This window comes from Capra hircus, chromosome 24 (genome assembly GCF_001704415.2).
Source record: "Capra hircus breed San Clemente chromosome 24, ASM170441v1, whole genome shotgun sequence".
Lineage (NCBI taxonomy): Eukaryota > Metazoa > Chordata > Mammalia > Artiodactyla > Bovidae > Capra > Capra hircus.
The window spans coordinates 33,891,796-33,906,404 of record NC_030831.1 but is presented as its reverse complement, the minus strand read 5'-3'; the positions used below and the strand labels follow the sequence as shown (position 1 = coordinate 33,906,404).

At 36.0% G+C, this 14,609-nt stretch overlaps 1 protein-coding gene across 2 annotated transcripts in view; it reads left to right on the top strand.

Moving 5' to 3' along the window:
- RBBP8 (RB binding protein 8, endonuclease) overlaps positions 4,522-14,609 on the top strand; it is a 77,823-nt gene continuing 67,735 nt past the window's right edge. For both annotated transcript variants that reach the window (XM_005697054.3, XM_005697052.3), the window contains exon 1: positions 4,522-4,691. The gene's annotated coding sequence lies outside the window, so the exon portion shown is untranslated. The remainder of the gene's footprint in view (positions 4,692-14,609) is intronic.

Below are 14,609 nucleotides of genomic sequence, written 5' to 3'. Positions count from 1 at the left end.
ACACCTCCCCTGCTTTCCCTGCTGTCGACAATAACAAATTTCTCCAGATATTGCCAAATGGCACTTGGGGGCGAGACCATCCTGGGTTAATAACCCTGGCCTTAGGGTGATGAGAGTTTTGATTTTTGGAGGGAAATTCTCCAGTTTTCTGCTTTCGGAGTGAGGAACATGAACCTGGTCATCAGCATTCAGAAGCCAAGCAGAGGAACGGATCTGGGCATCTCACCATTCAATAGAGAAACTTTGACCTAATCTCTAAGGGAGGCAGAAAAATGGTCTCTCAAAGATGTCCACATCCTCATCCTGGAACCTGTGAATATGTTCTATCATACAGTAGAGGAGAATTAAGATTGCAGATAAAATTAAGATTGATAATCAGTTTACCTTAAAATGGGGTGAATACACCAGAATATACAATTGGATTTAAATATGAAAGAGGAAGGCAGCAGAACCAATGTCAGAATGATGCAATGTAAGAAAGACTGGACTGGCCATTGCTAACTTTGAAGATGGAAAAAGGCCATGAACCAAAAGCACAGGCAGCCTTTAGGAGTTGGAGAAGACAAGAAAACAGATTCTTCCCTGGAGCCTCCAGAAGAGAACTCAACCTCACTGACTCACTATACCTTAGAATGTCAGCCCTGCTGACTTCAACCCAGTGAGACCCATTGTGGACTTCCAACCCCCAGCATTGTAAGATAATAAATTTGGGTCCATTTAAACCACTAAATTTCTGGCAATTTGTTACAGCAGCCATAGGAAACAGATATAATCTCATTACCATTCACCCTTAGCTCTGTCTGCCATTCTCAAGTCCAAAACCAACCTGAGACGATCTCTTCCAGCATGATTCAACAGATGCCACCTATTGTTCACCAAGGTTGAAGAGGGGCAGTCTCCAGGCTTCTGGACTGGGAGGGGATCTAGGGAGCAAACTATTCTTTAAGTATATTTTCAACTAATCCTCCATTTTGAGCGTGCCCTCCCCCCCACCTATACCCCAAAACTGTTTAGAAGAACCTGTACCTCCAATTCCTGAAGGTTTCCAAGATTTTGCAGAGGAGACAGACTTGCTTTTATTATTGTAAGTAGACTTCCTCTTTTTCTATCCTGCTATTATCAATGACCACTCATCTTCATTCCTTCTTTCAAAATGTATGGACACTTCTTGCCTGTTACTTCTCTCATTCTTCTTGATCCTTAAGAGTTTATGCTGCTTTTCTATGTGTAGTGTTTTTTGTTTTTTTGTTTTTTTGTTTTTTTTACTGCACTGGGTCTTTCTTTGTTGGGATACTTGCACAGGCCTTCTCTAGTTGAGGCGAGCAGGGGCTACTCTTCACTGCAGCTTGCGGGCTTCCCATTGTGGTGGCTTCTCGTTGTGGAGCACAGGTTCTAGGTGCAAGGGCTTCAGTAGTTGCAGCATGCGGGCTCAGTAGTTGCGGTGCATAGGCTTAGTTTCTCTGTGGCACGTGGAATCTTCCCAGACCAGGGCTCAAACCTGTGTCCCCTACATTGGCTGGAAGATACTTATCCACTGCACCACCAGGGAAGTCTGAGTTCATGCTGTTTTGATTCTTTACTGTCATTTTATCAAATTTTATGAAATAATGGAAGTAAACATCCATGTTCAACTACCATGTTTAACTGGTCTTATTTTTAGCTGACTTTTATTGGACCCTCACTGTATACTAAGCAAAGAGTCTGACACGACTGAGCATGCACATGTGCACTCACACACTATGTACTAAATTTTTGGATAAAGCCTCACGTGAATTATATTATTTGAACTTCACAGTAACCCTAAGGGCTAGTTACTGTCACTTTCATTCACATATTATAAATAAAAGGGTTTCCTGGTTTAGGTGACAAAGCTAATATGGAAAAGAATCGGGATGGAATCCAAGTCTTTTCGACTTACAAGCCTATTTTCTTAATCAATTATATAATCTTGTTAATTTTCACAAGTTACACTCTAGAGCAGGGGTCAGATCCAGCCTGCTATTTGTTTATAAAATTTTATTGGAACACAGCCATCCTCATTCATTGACTACCCTTTATATCTGCTTTTGACCTACAATGTTAGATTTGAATAGCTAAACCAGACACAATGTTCCCACAAACCCCAAAATATTTGATCTCTAATCCTTTATGGAAAAATTTGCTGACCCCTGCAACAGAAAATAACCTTATTACTAAGTTTTGAGGTCATGGTGTACTCAGGTATCTACAACTTTTGTTGCTATATCAAAGGCATTCTTTTTATTGTTCCTTCAACCTTTGGTTATCCTGCAGATAGCAATCTTTGGTCTTGATTAAAAAGGAAAGTCTCTAAACCAATCTCCTTTGTGAAGTCTTTCCCATACTCAGTCACACTGACTCCCTTTTCTTTGTTCCTATCTCAATTATTCTAATTATTCTACTTAATGCAGCTTGATTCACATAACACTAATTGTGATTCCCCCTAGGATCTAGCAATGTTGCCCCTGACTACATATTTACTCAGCAAGCATTTATTAAACACTTTCTAAGCATCTGTGCTAGACACCAGAAATATAAAGATGAATATGGCAACTTGTGATTAATATCTAGTCTATTTAATTAGGTACAACAATACAAAGAAGCTGAGCAATGGAGGCTGAGCCTATGTCCCTACAACAACTGCAGCAGGATCACTGTAACTGCTTTGGTAAATCTCTACTCATCAGGATCCCTGGAGGTGTAAGTGTTAGTTGCTGCAACCCCATGGGCTGTAGCCTGCCAGGATGGGATTCTGTCCATGGGATTCTCCAGGCAAGAATACTAGAGTAGGTTGCCATTCCCTTCTCCAGGGGATCTTCCCAACCCAGGAATCAAACCGAAGTGTCCTGCATCACAAGCAGATTCTTTACTGTCTGCGCCACCAGAGAAGACATAAGTAAGTAAGTGGTGGTAAGGGCCAGTGTAAACTTCAGATTATACTTTAGCAAGAATGTTGTAGAATCACTCCATCAGTAGATAGGAAAGACTATTTCTAAATGTGCAAGTATAATGAAAGAGTAAGAATAAATCTCACATGATCTCCCTTAATACAAACCAATTTCTGTCAAAATGTGATCTTGTGTACAAATGAACTTAATTACAAAATAGAAACAGACTCAGAACAAACTTACAGTTACCAGGGTGAAAGACTGAGGGGATAGGATAGCTAGGGACTTTGGGATGGACATGTACACTTTGCAGTATTTAAAATGGATAACTAACAAAGACCTACTGTACAGCGCAGGGAAATCTGCTTAACATTCTGTGGCAGCTTGGATGGGAGGGGAGTTTGGGGGAGAATGGATACATGTATACGTATAGCTGAGTCACACTGCTGTCCACCTGAAACTATCACATTGTTGATTGGTTATGTTGTTATTGTTTAGTCACTAAGTTGTGTCTGATTCTTTGTGACCCCATGGACTGTAGCCTGCCAGGCTCCTCTGTCCGTGAAATTTTCCTGGCAAGAATATTAGAATTGATTGCCGTTTCCTTTTCTAGGGATCTTCCTGACCCAGGGATTGAATCCACATCTCCTGCATTGCGTGCAGATTTACCACTGAGCCACTGGGGAAGCCCATGAAAAGTTAAAACAACTTGTGATCTTGGAAGTGATGTTGCTTACTTCCTCCCCCCAAAGGACCAACAGACAAGTTCACTGGGAACCTGGACATTTTCCCCATCTCTTACCAAATTTGTCCTTTTTCGCCATTGTAACCCTGGACCTGGCACAGTCTGGCACATAGTAGTTATCAAGAATTTGCATTCCACTGTTGACTATCCAAAGAAAATCCTCTCTAAGTTGTCCCAGTACATAGAACAGGAGTTTTTCCAACTTTAGTCTGGAATGGTATGAGACTCTTTGAGTACAAGGAAGGTAACACCCCAAGCAAATGTTGGGTCCACCCACAGCTTGTTTTCCTCCCTCTAGAAATGCTTCCTTCAAACTCTCAGGGCCACTGCCCTCGTGGGGAATACAAACACCCCCTCAAGGCTGAGCTAGACCAAGTGGACCGGTGGAAAGGCCAGGCATTATGGATTCTTCTTCACTGTAATCTCTTTCTAGAGGCTTTAGTCCGAAGAGCCTTGAAGTAAATTTAAAAAAAGGATTACCTACCTCTGAGGATGAGATATACTCAAGTTATCTACAATGAGAGGTTTGTAACAATGGACTCTTGCTGTACCTGACACAGATCTTCCCCTCCCACTGGAACTCTGAATTATTTTGCTGCAGGCTACAACATTCTGAGCAGTATGTTGGGAGTTGACGGGAGGTGGGGATAACTCACCTGTATGAGCTTAGCAGAGCTGAGCCGCTGCAGCTTGTTGGGCTAGCCTTTGATGCAGACTGGTTGGACAGGTTCTGGATCTACAGAAGAACCGGTCTGACTGGCCTGTTGTGCCAACATATTCTGGTTTGATTCCATGTTCCACAGACGGCAAAAACCTGCCCAGCCAGTTAAATGAAAGGCAGATTAGGTTATCCATTGCACACCTTATATAGCTTAGATGCAGCAGAACTCTTCCACACAGCAGTGGTGTCTAGCAAACTCTAGCATGGTCCAGAGAGGTGTCTCCCACTGATTACTGTGTAAGTTCATAGCTTCAGGGAAAGTCCGCAGTGAAACACCTGCTTTTGACCAAGAGCAGAAGTTTTCTAAATAAATTGAAGGGTAAGTTAATATATTTTTTTATCTTTCTCAATTTTCTATGTACTTTTAGAAGGTTAAGAAATTAAGTTTAAGATGATATCTTTTTAACATGGCAATACCTGCATTGCCTCTTTTATATAAATTTGCTTAAATGTTGTTTTATAGTACTTGCATACATATATTTTCATTGATTTGTTTGAATAAAGATTACTTGGCATATAATATACTTTTCTATACTTTTTTGGTAAGTCATGCATGGTTATGGTCATTAAGAAAACTGGGTTGAATAATTTTGCTAAATATATTTCACCTTATTAATGTAATGATTCATCTTAAGCCATCTACTCCTTTGATAATATACTATTATGTTTTACAGGCTGTTGCTATATGGTAACATTTTATATGGCAAATCTAATTGTGGATAAAATAATAACTGCCTTTTTAAGGCATTAAAAAAAACAGTGTTATTCTTCTTGGTGATCCTCAGCACATTAAAAGAACAATTCACAGCAAGTGAGGAGTGCGAAAAACAAAGACTGTGGAATCTGGTAACTGATTAACTATTGGAGCTCAAAAGCACTTGCTGAGCTGAATAGAAAGGAATGAAGACAGGTTTTGTCATGTCTATTAGGTCTGAAAACCTTTTTAGGTTAAAGAATATTTAGATCTTCTTTTAGTTTATATTTTAAAATAATTATTTTACCTCTCTTTTTCATTGATCCAATTAATTTATCTTAGTAATTTGTGTCATTTAAAATGAAAGTTACCAATCCCTTTAGATTTATGTTGGCATACCAACCTACTCCTTAGTTATTAGTATTAGATTGAACTGAATGCACACATCTTCTGGGCAATTTAATATAACAGCTGACATATGAACTTTATTGTAGAATTAAAAATTACTTTAAAAAATAGATTTATACTAAATACTTTCCTCCCAAAGACTATCTGCAGATCATCATATGACTCACTTTGAACTGAGCAAGACTGATGCATTCTTTTCACTGTCCCTTTAGAGTCTTCACTTTGTCATTATTTTCAAATTCAAAGGCTTTAAGAGTTTCCTCAGGATGATACTAAAGAATTTTTTTTTTAAGTGAGTAAATGTACAGATGAGATTCAGTTTTTGCAGGGAAACCTTTTAGATGCTTGCCTACTCCAAGGCAATTCTGCATAAAGCTTCTGATATTCAGCTGAATTTATAAAAAGCTATGTAATGTTGAATCTGCAAAAGGAATGTGCTGATTCAGCAAAGCAAAAAATTAATTTTATTCAGCATAAACTATAATATGACCATTTTTGAAGAAAATAGGGATCAAAAATTTCAGTTGATTGAATTTTTCCTTTTAAATTAGTTTGCAGGCTAAATATAGATATATGTCAATAGCGTATACTTACACTGTTTCTGGTAAATACCCAGTAACTTAAAAATTTTAAATCTTACTATATTTATAATACAGAGCTTATTCTTTAAAGATAATATTTTTAGTTTCAAATCTATGATTTCCTATTAAATATGACTTTTATATATTTTCCATAAATTGATTCCTTTAAAATATTGATACATTGTGATAACTTTGATTACAATTAAGGATATACAGATTTATCAATCAAATTAGGAATCTGTGTATGCATCTATATTTTATATAGCCCTGCATTATCTGAGGTCCTAGGTCAAAAACTGTTCTAGTCATTTAATAACCTTTTTACTCTCTAAGTCTAGCTAGGGATGCATTTCTTTATCTTTACTGCTGGCCACACAATTTCACACAATGACTCTTCTTGTCAACCATGCTAGCTTTCTTAACACCTATAACCTCCTTCTTTCCTGAATGTATTCATGGGTTTCCTATCAAAAGCGCTTAGAATCATGACATTTCTGAGCTAGAAGGACTCTTTAAGAATAACTGATGAATTCACTTTTTAGTTGAATGAAAAGCCCCAAAATGTAGCTGAATAACATAGTCTAAGGGTAGAGGTGGTACTAGACCATCCCAGCTTCCTGATACCAGCCCAGACTAATATTTTTTCAGCACTCTACATTGATTCTTCTGAATACTACATAAAATCTACTCTGTGTTCTAAAAGATTCATAAAAAGGTAAAATTGTATAAATTATGTTAAGGAGTATCTGCTGAACCAAGAAACTCTTTGCTTTTGTATTTTAATCTATTTAATTATTGCCCCTGAACTTTTTTTGGTATAGTAGTCAAATTTATGGGATTGCCATTGGTAAGCAAGATGACTACCTCTTCAAACCCTAATCTCATAAGACCAACACAAAATGTTGTATCAAACTGATGAGTATCTCACATTACTCCATCTTTATCCAGATTATTTGTGGATAGTGATGTCATTTTTTAACTTATTATTACTTTATACTGTTTCAACTGTTTACTTTCTTAGTATGTGTATAAGTATATATGTATTTTTGTATTGTTTTAGTCACTCTTACATGGATACAGTTTAGGATTTGCCTAAGAAGGTTGTACTTCTAAAATTTGGTTAGAACTGACAAAAACATTCCAAAAAGTATATGAAGCCCAGGATTACAGGACTCAAAACCCATCTTAAAGGTGAGAGAACCTGTTATATAAAGGGCGATATCTTAATACAGCACTTTGTACACAAGCACTCAAAAATGCTTTAAGTGCTTTTAACTTGAGGAATTCCAAGGTAATATAGGACCACAGAAAGCTTGAAAAAAAATGCTGAAATTTTTCAATTCTGATTCTTCAAGCTAAAAGTTAATTCGCCTACGCTTTTTATCTTTTCACAGGTAAAATCTTACCGGGGGATGTTTCTAAATTTGGTAAATTTAGTTCAGTCCAAGTGGACTCTGGAAAATAATTTGTTTCTTATCTTTATACTCAAGAGAAAAGGTAGTATATTGAAAAACATATGGGGTTTTGGCCCAAACTGAGATGGATTTGAATATTCACTCTACTACAAACTAGTTTACCCTTGGGAATTATTTAATGCTGAGTTCTCTTTTCTCCATCTGTAAATGAAGGAAATGGAAATCATTCTCTAAGAGTAGTTGGAAGAATCATATGAGATATTGTATGTAAATACTTAGGAGAGTTTCTAGAACATAGTAGGTATAGCAGTCAATACTCTTCCCACCTTTTTAATAGAATATATAATAAATTTCAACAAATAGCTTAAGAGAAGTCAAAGCTTTAACTTAGAATATACATTTTTGTCAGAGATAAAATTTAATTAGCAATCTTGGAAAACATTAAGATTTAATATTTTAATCTTGTTAAATTAAAAAAAATTAGAAACCCATATAATTGAACCCAATTAAAGAATCATTTCAAAGATATCTTTGTTAAACGTATTTTGAGAGCAATATAACAATGTGATTAAAAGGCTTGGATAACTTTTAAAAATTCAGCCATCTCTACCAAAGGAAGGATATGACAAAGATAGTGCAAATTATGCCTTATTCATACCTAGTATCTGTTCTTCAAAGGCATTTTACATCTATTTATATATATCATTTAACATGACATCAGATTAGTTGGCCAAGGGTTTCTATGCGTTCTAATGATTGTGCTTTCTACTACTGATTGAATTATTTCTTCAGGGCTATAGAGTATTTTTTTTCCTCCAAAAGATTCTCTGATGAATTAATTTACTGTAGGTTAATGTGAAATTATATTGCATTCCCTTGATAGTAGACAATGATAGGAAGAGTGTGTCCAAAATTGGATGTAAGAAGTAAGATACAATAGGATTCAACATGTTCTAAAAATAATATTAAATTAGCCACAGATTGATAAACTGATTAGGAAATGGAGCCAATGAACAAAGTTCACTATTGAGATATCTTATCTCATTAGTCAGAAGGGAGTTCAGAATAGTATGATAAAACATTTTAAAAACTTATCTAATGGAAGTTGGGTCAACTGATACATCTTTCAATGTGTGAAGAAGGAACAGGAAAGAGATTATGACTTGATATTAAAATCAACAAATAGATCCACTTTCTAACACAAACTGATCTTACTGGGCCTTTGCAATCAATTTTAACTTCCTGGAAGCCGTTTAACTGCTATACAAATAAGCTTTATGGGAACAATATAATTTGAATTTATATCCATGGTAAATGCATTAAACTGAAAAGCTTATGTGTATACCTAAAAACAAAAAAACCACTTCACCAATTTAGCCCACTAACTATACATTTTTACTAAAAATATTACATCCATAAGCAATTTAACCTTATATGACTATTCATTAAATTAACATTTAATTTCCATTTAATTTTCATACATTCAAAGTGGATATTACTCTAAACAATTGAAGAGCACACATGTAATTTTTAAATGTTTCTCTATAAATAGTTAATTTGAATAATACAGGACTAACAACCAAACTTGCTATGCATCGAAAACTAACTGGGAATTAGAGAATGGTATAGCTCATTATGTTAAAGACATATAGTTTTAAAAATAATCAGAAAACTATTAACTTAGAAATTATGTATTATTGACAAAGTGGAAATACAACTTATGAGATGGCTGGATGGCATCACTGACTCGATGGATGTGAGTCTGAGTGAACTCCGGGAGATGGTGATGGACAGGGAGGCCTGGCGTGCTGCGATTCATGGGGTCACAAAGAGTCGGACACGACTGTGCAACTGAACTGAACTGAACTGATCTCCTAAGTCTATTCCCTTGAAGGTTCTGCATCTGTTTCTACAATGATTTAAATTAGGAGTGAGAAACACTTCCAACATGAAAATAGTTTAAATGAATGAATTTCTTGAAATGAATAAATGAATCTTGAAACATTAAGAAATAAGGTTTTGATAACTTTCAATAACATTAAGAAATAATGATTGATAACTTTCTGTAGCTTGCAGTATAATATTCATGGACATAGAGCAATATTACAGAGTTCTGTGATGAGGAAAAAATTTACATTTAACATATATAGATTTTCCTCAACTTATAATGATTTGTCAACTTAAGTCTCCATGAATTCACTGTAAACTGAAAATATCACAACTCAAAAATGCGTTTAGGGACTTCCCTGGCAGTCCAGTGGTTGAAACTCTGCTTCCACTACACAAGTTCAGTTCCTGGTTGGGGAACAAAGATCCCTCATGCTACATGGTGTGGCCAGAAAATAATCTAAAAAAAATTTTTTTAATGCATTTAATACATCTAACCTACTACATACACATCATTGCTTAGCCTAGTCTACCTTGAATATGCTCAAAATACTTAAAATAGCCTACAGGTGTGCAAAATCATGTAACACAAAGCCTACTTTATAATAGTGTTGAATATCTTAAATAATTTATTGAATATTGTACTGAAAGAGAAAAACAGAATGTTGGTCTGGGTATGGAATGGTTTAAGGCCACCAACTATTAACCCTCATGATTACATGGTTGAATAGGAGCTGCGGCTCAAAGCAGCTGCCCAGCATCATGAGACAACATCATGCTGCATATTGCTAGCCCGGGAAAAGATCAAAATTCAGAATTAAAATTATGGTTTATACTGAATGCATATGGTTTTCACAACATTGTAAAGTCAAAAAATCATTAAGGTCAAATCATCTTAAGTCAAGGACCATCCATACGGGTCTACATTTGGAGGTCTTCTAACTGAAAGTAGCTGAAATGCACTCTGAGATAAAAGGATTATTTGCATTTTTGAAAATATTAATATTGTGATCAGTTTTCAATCATATATTGTAATAAGTGTGCATGTATGCTCAGTCCTCAACTGTGTCCAACTCTTTGCGACCCCACGGACTGTAGCCCATCAGGCTCCTCTGTTCACGGGATTTCCCAGGCAAGAGTAACAGAGTGGGTTACCATTTCTTTCTCCAGAGGATCTTCCCCACCTAAGGACTGAACTTTCATCTCTTACATCTCCTGCAACGGCAGGTGGATTCTTTACCACTGCACCACCGGGAAGCCCTCCAAATAAGTACTGAACGGCAAATACCCATCTACATAGAAGTTCAGTGAGCCCTTATCTTCTGCTCCAGTCACTGTCCAAGAATTCGTTTGACAAAAGTTACGAGATAAATGTTGCTCAGGAACAAGTATACTGTCTTTTAACTATAATACAGAACCAACCACTAGAACCTGACTATTGGCCAGGAACCTGAACCCTGGACCTGGAAACTGGCAAGAGGCCATTCAGCAAGAAAAGCTGAATTTCATTTCAGCACAACAATACCAACCTCTTTTCCCACAGTTTTACTTGTTAAGTTGAATGACATGTCATTCTCGTTCCACCAGTAGGTGTAAATTAAACACATTAGTGTAAATTAACTTCTCAGCACTTCCTTTGGTACCACAACAAACCACATGTTAATACTAAACGTTAAAACCAGAAGTCAGATGAGGGCTGTCAGGTCCTGGTGGGCACTGCAATGACTGGAGCAGCCTGGGCCCGAGAGGAGTCCAGATACATTACAGAATGAATATGGTAAAACTATTTTTTCGTTAGTTTAACAATATATGTTTAACTAATACACTGCACAACTAAAATGGATTGTTTGAGGAATGAGTATAGCAATTTCAAACGGAAAGTGAGGAACTTTAGCCTATTTTTGTCTGATGTATTTGATCCATTCCCACAAAACCTGAGACGCACGGAAACTTGATCTTCTGTGAGAAAGGTATTTTCTAATAAACTACATTTCATTTCCTGAATTTGGCTGCCAGTTTTTAAAGAGCCAAACTGTCACAGAATGAACAATTAGTATGTACTCTATAAATACTTTTATGTCCAGCATTGATCTGAAGACTTTATTGTTTAAGTCTACATTGGTAAAACTGTAAGCAAAAACAGATTGACTACCTTGCATCCTCAAATAACACTTATCACTATAGTAAAACACAGAATTTTGAATACTACAAGTTTGTCTTGGACTATTTTCAATAGGGTCTGGTTACAAGAACTAATTCATTATAACATTTAATGTGATCCTGGAGCATGGCTCTGAAAAATATGTTAGATGAAGGCTCTAATCAAACTGATTAAAAATAGAAAACTGAATAGCTAGTTATATGCTCTAATTGAGTAAATACCATATTTGTCTGCATAATGATAAGAAATTTAGCTTAGAGAAAATGAGGAAGAAATAGGTACAATTGAAAAAGAAATCTGATTAAAATCATGTCCTCTTTTCATTTAATTTGAACTATGTCAGAATATAATAATTATCTGAATTTTTTAAAAATAACTCTTAGAAAGTGGTTAAATTAGCTAATGAACTGAAAAAGGGAAACTAGACTGAAGAGGCATTGAAATAAGAAAAAGTGGGAACATAAACTGCTGAACAAAGTCCAATAATAGCAGATACTATTTTCAAAAGGAGTTATCAAACGTACTCAGATCTTCACTAAATTAGCTCAGATCACAGTCAACTTGATCCCAATGTTCCCTATCCCAAGAAGCTGAATAGATCACAAATCTCTGTTAAATAAATGACTCCTTACAACAATCAATTTCTGAAATAAATGAATAAATTAGTTTCCCCTTTCCTTAAAATTTTGCAGTTGGGCAGTTGTTAAAAACCCCCTAGAGAAGAGAATGGCTACTCACTTCAGTATTCTTGCCTGGAGAATTCCATGGACAGAGGAGTCTGGTGGGCCACAGTCCATGTGGTCTCAAAGAGTTGGTCACGATCGAGTGACTAACACTTTAACACTTAGAATATAACAGAAATAATAATATAATAACTACCTGACTATTTAACTACCTGACTTATTTAAACTTAATCATTTGAATCAAGTAAGATATGTAATACCACTTAATAAATTATTATTTAATCCCTTCTATAGTTAAAAATCTCTCAAAATTTGCATACCAATTCAATAATTTCACTACAATTACATAACATTAGCAATTGGAAACATCTTTTTGATTAGCTACAGCTCTTAAATTTATCTATATTATTAACAGCTTCTTATACTATCTAAATACATACATATAACCATTCAGGCTTACCTGATGGCTCAGTCAGTAAAGAGTCTGCCTGCAATGTGGGAGACCTGGGTTCAATCCCTGGATTGGAAATATCCCTTGGAGGAGGGCATGGCAACCCACTCCAGTATTCTTGCCTGGAGAATCCCCATGGACAGAGGAGCCTGGCAGGCTATAATCCATGGGGTCTTCAAGAGTTGGGCATGACTGAAGCACAGCACAACACATATAACCATTCAGTCCTTAACAATCCTGTGAAATATCCACGGTATATATTATTATCTTCATATCACTGATAAACAACTGAGGCACAGATAGGTTAAATTACTTGCTTTAAAGAGGATTATAGTTAAAAATTATAATTCATTCAAAAAATTAGGTGGAGCTGCTGCTTATTTCCCACTATCAACCTATACAAATACATTGCACGCATGCATGCTAAGTTGCTTCAATTGTGTCCAACTCTTTGTGACCCTGTGGACTTAGCCCACCAGGCTCCTCTGTCAGGGGGGATTCTCCAGGCAAGAATACTGGAGTGGGTTGCCATGCCTTTCCCAGGGTATCTTCCCAACCCAGGGATCAAACCTGTGTCCCTCATGTATCTGGCATTAGCAGGCAAGGTCTTTACCACTAGCGTCACCTGGGAAGCCTACATAAATACATTACGGTACACTCACAGTTTCTAGAACTCAGCGATTTCCCATAGCAGGACATTTGCACATGCCTTCTGCCTAGAAAGCCTTCTACCACTCTGTTCCCAATAGGCAAGCTGCTTCAAACTTCTGTGATGTGTTCTCTTAAGACGTTTCACAAATAATGTCTCATTTTACAACAACCCTTTTGGACACAGTGAGGATGAGTAGTCTCATTTTCCAGTTGAGGAAGTAAGACTTGACTAGGAAACATACGAATAACCCGAAACAGGGCCAGAGCATAAATCCTGGTCACCTCTCAGCTCAGGACTCACACAGTACCACAGGCTGGGAATATGGCCATATGTCATCAATGACTGTAGAACAAGGCTACAGCTTTTTGGACCACTTCCTACTCTGGTCCCTTCTGAGGTTACAACATAATTCAAGGCCCTTTAATCTATTTAGTTTTCAAATAGATTGAAAAATCTTACTACATGAAAAACCTAGCTAGGAAAGCTAGAATAAACACTTTCACTAATTCCATTAGAAATCAATTTATATTCCTCTTTCAAATGTCCACGTCTATTGTAAGCCAAGTGAAAGAATACATGTGCCATAGTTACCAAGAAATAAAATTGTTTTTGCAAAACAGTCTTTAAAAACTGAGATAAAAGTGCTTCACTCCTACCCTGACCAAGAGAACCCCGTTTATTTTCCTTTTTCTCAATGAGACTTATATTGCCATCAAATTTAAAAGTCCTTTTAGTAAACTTGTATAACGCAAATCTTTCTGAAGTAAATAGAAAAATGCACTGGAACTGTAAATTAGCATTTAGGTAATAATAATTTCTGAATAATTTTTCAGAAACTTTATTTGGTTATTTTCTCAAAACTGTTTTCTAAATTAAAAACAGAAAAGCGCAGAATAAGTTTCATATAGAGTCTATTATTCAAAAATAGCAGAGTGTACTGAAAAGATCATAGATACAGGACTCATGTTCAGAAAACTCAGTTTGGAATCTTGGATCAACTTATCTACCAGTTTGTACATATAGTGCTAGTCACGCCACCTAATTTATCAACTTCTCTGAAAAGATGAAAACTGCACCTGTTCTACCTTTATGACATAATTATTTTTAGGTTCAAAAGAGAAGATAAGTAGGAATAGTACTTTGTATTTTTATCATCATAAACTCTTCTTAAATCCATTTTCTAACAGAATTAAATAAACCACTTCTCAACTAATGGGAATTTCAAAGTACTATCAATAAATCAAAAAGTGTAATTCTTTTATGGCTTACATTATCTATATCACAATATTCTTTAAAACAAGTTTA